Source organism: Gymnoscopelus microlampas (genome assembly GCF_963454915.1).
Source record: "Gymnoscopelus microlampas genome assembly, chromosome: 12".
NCBI lineage: Eukaryota > Metazoa > Chordata > Actinopteri > Myctophiformes > Myctophidae > Gymnoscopelus > Gymnoscopelus microlampas.
In genome coordinates, this window is record NC_139949.1 from 12695553 (window position 1) to 12708869 (window position 13317).

Genomic DNA, 13317 nt, shown 5'->3' on the forward strand with positions numbered 1-13317 from the left:
AAGCATAAAAAGGAAAAAAGTGTCAGTGAATGACACCTCCTTTCTGGGAAAATGCATTTATCCCCCCTTGTGGTCTCCAGGTGATTTTTCAGGACAGTTTTGAAATAATCCAGTGATTTAACATTTTGAATGGATGGTGTCAGGGCATTCCACATTTCAGTGGCAGAGTACTGTAGTAGAATGTGAATTTTCCCATGTCTGTTCTATATTTGGGTGGTACCAGATAGTTTTCACTGCCTCCAGTATTGTGGCTGTGGGTGTCACTCACTTTGGAGAAGTACAGTACTTAGTCAGGTATGAGGGTATTGAGAGCAATGCCCCTTCGACTATCTTAAAAAACAATCCCATTTTTAAATGCTTAACCCTGTCTTCTACCCTAAACCATCCAGCCTAGCAAAGCGTGTTGGAATTAGGTGGGTCATGGGTTTTACGCCGAGAAGTGGTCGAATCAGTTTTGGGACAGTGTATTTATAGCAACATAATAGAAAACCTTTTTTTAAGCCATTCGCACTTTAAACTCTTTAAAAAGGTAACTGCACTGTCGTAATTTATGACTGCACTGATTAACTGACTGCATGAATGAATTTTATGACTGTAGGGCACGCACAGACTTATTGACTGCATGGATGAACTTCACTGCACTTTTTATGAATGTTTATTGTGTGTCTATTCATTGTGTTGTGCAAGAATGTGTTTTTTTATGCACCAATCAGGAGTGGCACTTTTAATTTCATCGTTATTGTTCTCCATCTGCTAAAAGTGTAAAAGGTAAAAGTGAGGTTAAATTTATTATAGTTATTCAGGCTTTCACGTTTGCAGTTCAAGGAGAAGAAAATAATTAGAAGTAAAGAAGGAAGACAAAATTAGCACAAAGCAGCATGCATTTGTATGCAGATGAGACGCAGTTATAGATTATATCGGGCAGAGCTACTGTAGGTGTTTTTGGAGTGTTCTTTTTTGGGGGGGGTCATTGTGCAAACCCAAATTATTTTGCTGTTCTACTTAGAACATTTTATTTGACTGCATTCATGCAAGGAGTAAACATAATATTCCATTTAATTTTAAATGTTATTTCTAGTTACATTTAACCTAGTAACACAGTGACAGTCTCTACTGAAATGCAGACTTTTCACTCTTAGTTGATATTCGTATAATCTCACTCAGAGTCAGTCAGCAGCTAGTTGGAGTCACGGTTCAGATTATGATGCAGAAGTTCTGAGTCATATCCACTGAAAGAAAATATAAAACAACAAAGAATTACAACTGTGTTCAACTGTGCAACTGTGTTCACCATTTCTCCACTCCTCTCCTCCTGGTTCCTCAGACCTCACCATTTTCTCCCCTCTCTAAATAACTACTGCATACATAAAAGCTGCATACATACTGTATATCTAGGGTAGTATACAGAACATGCTTCTGATACAGTATCTAGCTACATTGAAGTTATTTGTGGTTGGTAATGTAATGTGGCTGAATACATTTAACAGTGTGAGTGACTGAATAAAACATATAACTGTGTAAAGCTACAAGTTGGAGAAGTGTCTTTGTTGTTATTGCATTCAAAACCCATATCATCTGTTGTGCTATTTGATGTTGATGTGCTACTTAAAATCTAATTGATATCGCTAATATCATGTAACCAGCTTGTGACGGGCCCCTGGCTATTATTGTTTCCGTAGGAGGCGAGACATAAGGGAGCGCTTGTTTTCGGCAGAGGCGATGGAGGCGCGCCGTCTGAAGCGGACTTGAGCCACGAGAGGCACCGCCGAGCGAGCTTGGGGGCGAGTGTGTCGTTGTGCCGAACATGGCGAAGTCCGCTTCAGCCAACTCAGCGCCATCCGAGTTATGTCCCGATAGGAACAGAATCATAAATCATCTATTTGAACAGAAACGGATGGATGAGTGAATTGAGTGTTTTACTTTGAAGTGCATAGAGCTGACAAATGATGCAAGTGCTAAAGCCAACTTAACAAACACAGGGAAAAGGAACTACCTAAATAAAGTAAAGAGCTAACCTGAAATCAAAGACAAACAAAAACCTCCCTACTCTAACAACAAACAGAAATTTCAATGCGTGGCACACCTCTATACTAGTGTGAATAAACAGAAACGTACCATGCTACAGGGTACCCCGGAACTAGAGCTACCCTTCCCTCTACCAACAGAAGTCTTAAATGACACAATTTAAACGGATTAACATGAACCAAGAGTTCAAAAGGTCTGTCTCAGAGACTCAGTGGAGAAACATGGCTGCACACAGGTGAATTATGGCTGGAAGTGATTGGTGGAACGATGACTGGAGGACCAACCGGCGTTGAGAGGCGGAGTTGAATGCTGATTGAATGATGAATGATGAGTGCCTGGACTGGACCTGGGAATGAATGATAGACAAGAGGACAAAAGCAGGGGGAAGAAAACTGAGAACACAGACACAAGTGTATGCCTGATGGCAGTACACTTAACAATAAACCTAGTGTTAATTTAAAATGAGACATTCCTCCATATCTGGCTAGAAATGTCAAAAGAATTTTGCCAGCGACCAAAGTAGCCAGACCTTTTGGACATTTCAGCCCCTGCCCCTCTAATTTTCTCTGCACGTCCCTGTTGCTGCCTGTCATTGTTGGGTGTACTGCAAGTGCACAATCGCACAAAAAAGACATTGGTTCAGTCAGAGAGACTGATGGAAAGTAAACCTTAGCTACTTGGGCTCCTGATATAACCTTGAGCTTCGGGAGGACATAGAGTTTGTAGGAAAGTCTAATTCATTCTCACCATTATGAATTAGAATTAACAATTGGGGGGAAAAAACTAAACAATGGATGGGCACATTTTAACATTTAATCCACATTCTCAATAGTTGAAAACATTAGAGTGCTTTGCCAAGATTTGGAACCTTACCAGATTACCAGACCTTTGGATCAGGTGGATCACACAGGTACTGTACATGATGAGGTCCATTCCTCTGATGTGAATTGCCCTGACAACAAATACAATGGTACATATTCATTAGCTTTCAGTGCAACTACAGAACTGCATGTGATACAAACATTTATACAGCAATATAACTCCAAACACTAGTTTACTTTCTGTCACGGTCCGCTCCGCGGGCCGTGGACTCATTGCCCTTATATGGTCGAGGACACTTTAGGCCTGCTCTCTAGGCCTGTCACGGTCCGCTCCTCGGGCCGCGGACTCTGACTTTATTATTTAGACCTTCCTGCCCTTATAAGGTATTGGACTTATTAGGCCTTTGTTCTGTTCTGTACCTAGTCTGGTTATTCTGTTACTCTGTTGTTATTGTTTTGCGTTTGTTCTGTACCTTATTTTGTAGTCTTGTTTCCTGTTCTGCTTAGTTATTGTTACCTGTCTTGTCTCACCTCCCTGTTGATTAGTCATGTTCTCCTCCTGTGTCCTCTTAGTCCCTCAGCCTATCCCAGTGTTGATTGTCTGTTGAGTTCACCTGTGTCCTATTATTTCCCTGTCTATTTAATCCCTGTGTTTGCAACCTGTCCTTGCTTGTTCATTGTATTATGTTGCGTGTGTTACATCATGAGTTCAGTCCCTTGCCTGTATTATTACCGTTTGAGTTAATAAACCCAATAAACCCGTGAAACCGACCAGTTCTGCCTCTGTCTCTCCTGCACTTGGGTCCTACACTCCGTCCTGACTCAAACCGTGACACTTTCAAAGGAATCATAATGCTGGCTGTCTAGTGTTGAAGTTTCACATGGTTCAATAATATGTAGTATTTTGTATTTAGTCATACCTGGCCTGAATCCCTACTATTTGGACTTTAAGCTGGGTGTGCCCGCATACTTTCCACTCTATCACTTTGACTGCATTAAAAGGTTCTGACATTGATTTGGTAGACATTTACAAATATCTGGGCACAGTCATTAATAGAACACTGGGTTTAGAATCTAATATTGTTTACAGTAAAACATGAAATAAAAAACAGCTTTCAAAGCTATTGGAGTGTGTCGAGCTCAGCTTAAGGACATCTACTATCAGGTTCTCAGGAAGGACGACGCCATAATGGATTGTTCTGATCACCTGCAGAATTATATTTCTTTAGATATTGTCTTTGGGCTGTCACATCTGGGTGCCTGCAGGAAAATATAAGACAACTAGGGCATCCTTTGTCCCAGTAGCCATTGGGTCTTCTGAACTCCATCAAAAAATAAACAGCGAATTGCATAATTATTTTAGCATGGATTTATTCAGTTAGCAATGTCTGCTGTTGCACTTTACTTGACCATTGTCAGCTGCTTTTGCACTTTATTTGGGCCTTGTGGCTGTCTTGTAACAAGCCCAGCCCAGGGAAAAGGAGGGATGGCACACAGGTCAGCTCCACAAACAGTAGCTTATATTGCCCCTGTAATTACCCTGACCATGAATTACCCTGTGCACCTGTAAAGAGAAATCCCTGGCTTCCTTGGAACATGACATATCTCCCCATAGGCCTTTAAGCAGCATGCCCATTTCCAAATGCTACAAATGTCAGTTTGTTCCAGAAACGGGATTATACCAAATGAAACGCAACATCCAACAATGAGGAGCCTCTGTACAGTATAGTGCATGTCCAAAAGCATTTTCACTTTTGCCCATACAGGGCCACCACAAACGTGAAAAGTTGCACCATTTGCCCTACAAACTATTTCCCACGCAGCTTCCTCGTGTCCTGCAAGGAAACTAAAATTGAAGGAAAGGTCGCCAACATAATTTTATCTATCCAGCAGACCTTTATAAAATACTCGGCTCAGGAAAGAAAAAAAGAAGACATATCACACATTGTTTTACGCTGTGTTGCTTTGTGTTGCGTGAGACTGTCCACCATTTCTTGTCTGGCAACCAAATCTTGCGATACCTCCGAGCCAGAAACAATACCTGCCGCTGTTTAGATGCCTCAATAAAATGATGTACTGTGCGATTAGAAAACAACCTGTGATACGTCTTCTTTTATATTCCTGAACCGATTATATGACAAAGGTCATCGTTCAGAAATAGTGTTTGTTCATAAGCTGTCCAACCTGCTCTCATAGACTCCAACGTTATTTCACCGAACTTCCGGTGTGAGTTTGAAACCCGTGAGCGTCATGGCGCATACCCGGCGTCCAGCTCGTCCCTTCCTTAAATGTAGTTTCCGTGTGTGTACTATAAGGTCAGTGTTATGCAGCCTGCCATGTTTTTACCCTGCTGTAGTTTGCACCCCACGACTGACACACTCCTCGGTAGGCAACCCAGCCTGGCGGAGAGATCGGCAGCTTCGGTTGGTGCTATGTGGTGTGGGTGATGGACTCTGAGCTGGGTGTGACTGCACGTAGTGGCTGTGTGGTGATTGCTGATCATACACACACGCACGCACGCACGCACGCACGCACGCACACACGCGCACACACACACACACACACACACACACACACACACACACACACTCAGGAGAAAGCCTCTGTCATGACAGCATTTCCATCTTGTTTGTTTGATTTGTGACTTCTGATTGTATGATTGTGTGAATTGTGGGCAATATGTGTTTACATTTGGATACTTGTGTAAACTGGTTTATGTGCAGTGTTCTTGTAGAATCAACAAAGATACAGATTGGCATGGCACCGCAGGTGGCATGCCAGATACTGTAAGAGAAGCCCTCAGCTGTCAACATTACAGCAACCACTGAACCTTCAACAACATAATACAACTACCTCGGCGGCGGCAGTGGCTCAGGGGTAGAGTGGCCTGTAGAGTGGCCAGGATGGTAGCCGCAAGGTTCCCAATTCGATCCCGGGTTCCCCCAGAGTTAGTGTCGAAGTGTCCTTGAGCAAGACACTGAACCCCTAATTGCTCCCGATTAGCAGGTTGGTGCCTTGCATGGTTTCCTCCACCATCGGCATATGAATGAATGGGTGAATGTAATGCACAATCTATGTAAAGTGCTTTGAATAAAATCGCTATAAATGCACCATTTACTACACACTAGAAGCACTATACCTGCATCAGGGGATCTGGAAGAACACAATACATTACCACTGCAACACACAGACACACATACTGACTCGCACTCGTGCACGCACGTGCACACACATATTTGTGTTATCCTAGCATAACCTTTGACTGCACTACCTTTACTGTTAATAAAATCGTGTTAATACAGTATTCAATAAATCAATAGGCAAACATTTGCTAAAATAGACGACTATTTGGTGGTCGAGAGCAGATCTACAAGCTTGCTGCGTTGCAACATTGCAAACAAATGCGAAGCTTGTAGCTCTTCTGCAAAGAGATATAGAGGGGAAAAAGGAGGGGGCAAAATACATCTGGATCTGCTACTTTTGATGCTATTGTGTGACGCTGTTGTGATCAAGTAGGGAGTTGATTTTACAAAAACACAAAAAGTTAGAATATAGAGATAAGAGGTTTCTGCCCAACAGCAACAATATGTGGATTATGAGAATAATCATGTTTTGTACAGCCCTTGTGTCATTCATTGTGCTGACTGAAATGCGACACCAAGTGGTTGTGAATGTTTGTAGTAGAACCAAGTCAAGTCAAATTATTTTTTATAGCACAGAACTTCCAGAGTATGACTATAAGTATAACGTCACTACAAACGTTACAGCACATCAAACGTATAATAACAACATTTCACCACAAGGGGGAAGCAAAAGACAGGCTATACACCGGGCTATGCTGTAACCCATGCAAGCGAAGGTGTTACCAATGATACTAATGAAGGCTCTGTTCCATTCTGGTCAAACAGTTGTCAGGGTGCTGACATTGTGCATGTTGGCTCACTGGAGACACTCTGCTACACCTGTGGTTCTTAAAGCGTGGACCAGGGACCCTCATGGTTCCTTGAGGGGGTTCCAAATGGCACCTTACAGGTGTGTAATTCTGAGAGTGTACAAATGGAACCAAATGGACCCGTAAGGTTCATTTGGTTCCATTTGTACAGTACACTCTCAGAGTTATGGGGTGGTCCTTGAAATTAAAAGGTTTGAGAACCACTGTGCTGCACTAAATGGAACCGAGCCTTCATTAGAATCATTGGTAACACCTGTTTAAGGAAGTAAGGCGAGGCCCAATGTCTTTCCAATATGGCTGCTGTGCATAGAGCCTATGCTAATAGAATGTACTATCACAATACTATCATACAGTACAAAATACAAAAGAATGATAAGTTAAAGGCGTATTCCTTGATTCACGCCTGAGTTAGTATCAGCAGCATAGCCGTTTGTTGTAGCCAAATCACGTGCCCCTCAGGCATCATATCATGATATGCAACATTCAGCTGCTTTAAGCTCTGATCACATGGTCTGAATTTATCACTTTATTGAAGTTATTGATTTCCTAAAATGATGCTTTTGTTTTTAAATGCTTACTTTGTGCTGTTGTGGTTGTCTTTGCCTTTCATTTAAGCAATATTTTCTCCAGAGTCTGTCTGGGGTAGGCTTTTCAAATAAATCTGTCCTTTAAAATGCAACAAACCCAACGAAAAATTGAAACATTCTTTGTCGAGCATCTACACAAACACAATTGGCCCGTGTTTGGGGGAGGGAGGGAAGCCGGGCAGGGAGGGTGAAAATTGTCACTGCACGTAATCCTACGGGCTGCGGTGGCACCTGTCAACAGAGAGTTTTGGGCAGGAGGAGTAGAACAAAGGCTCTACGTCTTAACATAATCCAATGAATTCCTCAAAAATGTAAATAAAAACCACAGTATTCTTTGGAAAACGATAAGTAATGGTATTGTTTGGTGAGAGAATGAAGAATTGCCTTTTTTGTCTTTCAGTATATTTATTTGATAAATGTATAACAGATGGCAATGATATATTGACAAATGTAATGGAAATAAGAATAAATTAAAAGAAAGTTATAAAAGAAAATGCACAGCATTCGTTTTCCGTAAGACAACGGGTCTGACACCTGATCTGAAAGTTGGTGAAGCTTAACATTTTTATGATATTGCTGAGAACGCTTGTTTTTCTACTTGACCCAGACGATTCATTCTCAGCTGTGAATTCAAAACACAGTTGACAGCATGGTTGGGATGCTGACACTTATGATACAAGATGCATATCTCGTGCTGGCGTACATGTCCTAAACTCACAGCACACATCTAACCTCCGAGGATACGAATAGATCCAAAAAGACCTGATACAGCATTGGCTAAGCAGTTCTCATTACTGCATACAATCAGCCGCAGTATACAAATGGCCTCTTATCAGTCTTGTTTAGCCTACTTGCTCTGCTAGGACACTCCATTCAGACATTTAACAATGTGCACCTACTGTATATACTCAGAACAGATCACTCAGTCACACAAGAATAGAGCTGAAACTGAGCTCTATTAATAAATAATAAAACAGGAATATAAATTCTGTTACAAGTAGTACTTAACTTGACACTGACATAGGCCTACATTGACGTACAACTCATGTGTTGTACGTCATTAGTCAATGGGCTACAGCATACCATACTTAAAGCACTATCACGAAGGTCTGGCATGTTTAGTTAAACATGCCAGACCTTCGTGATAGTGCTTTAAGACTCTTGTATGGTATATATTTGATGGCTCTTTAGCTGCTGGTACCACATCGTGTTATGTGAGCCAACAGGTTTTCGTTTTTTTTCAGCATGTCTTGTAAAAGCTAGGCTGTCAGGCTGGCACTGGCCGTATAGAGGATATGCGCATGCTTAAAGTGAATGGCACATCGAGTGGCAAATCGAGTGGCAAAGCAACATGCAAAATGAGTTTAACAATGTTTAATGTTGTTTAATGCAATCAGATATGACTTTTCTCTTTGGATGCATGGGCTGTCAAGGCCAGAAAGTATTTTTTTGACACTCAGTAGGCATTCCTGCATAACTTCCGGGTTTGATGATGATGTCACACGCATATCCTCTAATAGAGATATGCGTGTGACATCATCATCATGCGTAGCGACTCTTTTTAGGATTTCTGTGTATTGCAGTCTGGGTGTTTCCACCGGTGGTGCTTCTGGCCAAGTCCAACCCACCCTCTAGTGGCTACGTTTTTTGTCCTAGGATGCTGAAATGTTACAGTAAGGTCAAGTGTGTGAGTTGTAAGGTGTGTGTGTGTGTGTGTGTGTGTGTGTGTGTGTGTGTGTGTGTGTGTGTGTGTGTGTGTGTGTGTGTGTGTGTGTGTGTGTGTGTGTGTGTGTGTGTGTGTGTGTGTGTGTGTGCCTGTGTAATGATGATTCTGTGTTCTCTAACATTTCAGCTAACACCCCTGATGTCATTGTTGTTAATGAAAACCATAGGGAGGTGTTCATTCTCGAGGTCGGCTGTACTTTTTATTACAGCTTAGAGCAGTAAGAGGAAGCCTTCCTAACCAAAGTGCTAAAATATCATCAGCTAGAGCAGACCATCTCTCAGCTAGGCTACAGATGTAAACTTTTGGTTTCTATCTTTGGTAGCCTAGGGCACATGCACAAGTTGGTTGTGAGGGGCCTTCAAATGGCCGGCCTCTCCAAAAGGAGGGCCAAACAATTAGCAAGGTAGCCTACTGCTCAATATCAGCTATTATAGGAAGCCGCTCAATTTGGAGGAGGCGTTGTTTCCTTTACCCATGATTGTTGTCTGCTGTGTTTGACAAGTATGCCAACATTATTCTGCCTTATATGCACTTTGTAACTGGCTGTTTTCCCATTCTCTGACTGCACTGGCAGTGTTTATGTCCTTTGTACAAGGCATTCTTGTACTTCTGTTTATGTGGACATAAATAAATATTTCAAATGTGTGTGGATGCACCCCCGTTCCAAACATTGGCACTTGATAGATTACACCATTGTGAGACGTTCTGACATAAAAGACGTCTCACTAACTTGAGCAATGAGAGTGCTGGACAGACCACTGGCTTATTATAACCAGGCTCCAAGTGGAAGTACGCCCTGCTATCCGTCTCCAGAGATCAGGGAAGAAGAGGCTTGACTGTGCCCGACTAGCAGAGCCTATGGCTCGGGACAATCTTCACCTCTCTCTGGCTGAAAGACATTGAGCCTCTACTGATGAGTGATGACTCCATTGATGAGAAATGGCCCCCTATCAGCTCACATGCACACAGTGCTGTACTAAACAACGGTTGTTTAGTTACTTTAGTACAGCACTGTGTGCAAGTTATGAACGTTATTGCAACGCCCTCCTTTAGGCAATTAGTATGAACACACGCGCACACCTTCACACTCACACACTTGACGTTCTTGCAACATTTCAGCCTCCTAGGACAAAAACTGAAAATTAGAAATTTGCGATGACCCAATATCCAGTTTTGTTCCTAATATATCTATCAAGACATCTGCCAAATTTGGTGCTTCTATCACAAAATGAACGATTGGGCTGATATCTTGAGCTATGCCGCCCCACTATTTGGCCAAGCGTGTGGTGTCTGGTGTGTAGAGCAGATGAACCTGAACTTCTCCTCATCGACTCCCCTCCCCACGTACCATTTTAAACGCTTAGTTTAGTTTGTTAGTTGGCGCCCTAGGAGTGTTAGATCATTTCTTTAGTATTTTTAATTATTATTGGGTCTATTGTGATTCCGGGGCGTAGCCGCGGGTGGGCATAGGTAGGCCTGGGCCCACCCATTTTTTTAATTTTATTTTTATATCATATTCAGCCATTTTGATAACATTGTATATATAGGTATCGTGCATGTGTGCCCACCTGCTTCTGCCTAGGCCCAGCCTATGGTAGCGTTCTGGCTACGCCACTGTTGTGATTGTGTTTTTACTGCAGGTTAGAGGACATTGTACAAGGCTTTTTATCAGGCTATTAAAGACATTAGCCTTTTAGCCTTTTTTAGCCTCCGTTTTCAGTCCTTCTACTGTTTGCTCTCTTGCTAAGTTTTAACCAACCTGTGAAGCCTTTTTGAGTGTTTAATCACCCCTTAAAAGGTGGTAGAGTCAGCAATTTATTGGGGTTTAATGGTATTTATTGCACCCGCACTATAGTGAGTCGACAGATGGCCCTGCCGGAGCGGACGGACAGATAAGGAGATCTCTATATATGGGCATAAAAGGACTGACAGATACAGAGATCTCCATATATGGGCACAAAAGGGATGCAGACAGGCGGGTACAATGGTTACTCTGACAAACACTATGACTCAGACATATCGGTCGGATTGGCGGTGCAACGTAGGTATGAGGGCCGTGTAGCGGCCCAAACTCTAGATGTGAGAGGCTGAGGGCCGAACCTCTAGTATACTATAAAGACTGTAAAGGCACAGATTCTCACAGTGGCCAGGTCAACAGTTTCAGGTATTCCTTCAGCTGTCGAGTGCATTTTGACTGTATTAAGTAACATTAAATGCCATTCCAACTTGCTTTGGTTTTTGGTTGATTTTTTATGATGTGTGATAGTTTCCTACTTTTGTGTTTTGTGTGTATAATTTGTCTTAGTACAATTGCAGTATATTTACATTTCTGTTTGGAGGCTGCATTTGTGAATACAGTTCTATAGAAGCAGCTGGGTACAGTGGCATATCTGTCTTTCCGTCTCTCCCATTTATTGCCATGGGAAATGTACGTTTACAATTGAAAGCAAATGGCAGAAAAAACTAAGACTTTTTTAACCCATGAAACGTTGCCATTGTACACAGAAATGTTCAATTTCTGGACCACAAAAACGTTACATTTTAAGTACGTTACATTTCGGTTTATGGTTAAGTTAGGGTTTCAGATTAGGCTTTAAGATTAAGTTTAGGTATTGTTTTTTGTGAGGTTAGGCTTCGGGTTTGGGTTAGGGTTTGTTAGTACTGTATATGCAACGTAAAATCGACGATTGACTCTATATCAGGGGTATTCAACTAGATTAGGCAGGGCAGGGGGCCACAATAGTAAAATGACGTGAAGTCGGGGGCCACAACACCGTGACAACAGAAATGACCAAAATGTTCATGGTTAACCGTTTCACCGTTTGTTGTGTGATAGGACACAACAATGGACATTATGTCCAATATGGTAACTTATTAGGGCCTGCTTCATACTGCATTCATGCATTTTGATGTTTGATTGGATCATTTCTGTGCCAGTCCTTTATAGTGCACAGGCTTAGATTGTGATATTACGGAAATGGATAGATTTGTCAGTGTGTTCTGTGAACGGGTCAAGTGTCTTTGCGGTAAGAATATTGGAGGCAGGCTGGCTGAAGTGTTTACATGTTCGTATGAATGAAAGGTTTTCGTTTTGAGCACCCGGCTGATAAGAGCACAAGCAATTATGATGTGTTTGAAGTCAATGAAGATGGAGAAGATGACAAAATCCAGGTGAATTATTTCTTTGGTGTAAATAGACAACATCCACTCAAGACCCAGAAATAGTTACAAATCATGGTTTGTGATGGGTGAACTGCACTCAGAACTCATCTGTTGTGCTCTTGTATGTTAGTGCGCCGCTGAAATGTAGTGATGTTGCCAAGCAACCCAGCTACATGGCGGAAAAATTAATTGCCAAACTACTTGAAAGCTACAATATTCTGGAAGTAATGAGAAGTAGTAGAAGTGGGCAACCTTTCTGGGTGTTTTGTTTGTAATATATGAAAATGTATTTATACTTTTACTTGTGATACTTGATACTTAAATACAATTTAGTATTAAAGTACATATGAAGTGAGCTGTATTTTCTTATGGGAGATTTACTCACCAAAGATAACATTTACCCATATTTGGGTTCTTGCAGCAGTCTTCACTGCAAATCCGGCCCCAGTAGAGCTTCACTGTCACTGCTCTACATGGTTCTCATCTGCGGACCATGTTCACATGCAACGTGTTTGGGATTTTCAAAAAAAGGAAACGTATGTTTTCTCATTCCTATAAAGCTCCATTAAATTGCATGGATAATAGAAGGGAGTACAATATTCACAAAAAGGCACATTTTGTGTACACATGGGTAGCCAAGCTGTAAATGGCATTCCGTGTCAGTCTTGTTTATGTGACTACTGCCCAACATGATGCCAGTAGTTTTACAGTTTCCAGCATAGAACTGGGTTGGAAGTGGTTTCTGGGCATGTAACATGAACATTTGGAAAAATAAGCGTATATCAGGTGTTAAAACAGATACTACATGCTCACGCCTTATGACACGTTGTGAGGTTGTTGATCAGCTATTTTCACTATTTGACATACAACAAAGTACATTTAAGTGATTAACTTCTCAAGAAGGACATGCATTTCATCAAGCCACACTGTCTGACAGATTGACTGACTGACTCACTGACAGCAGTGTGCATGGTCGCCTGCCGTTCCTTTCTCTTCCACAGCCATAAATCCAGCATCTCTGTCACATCACTTGCAGCAGAGACT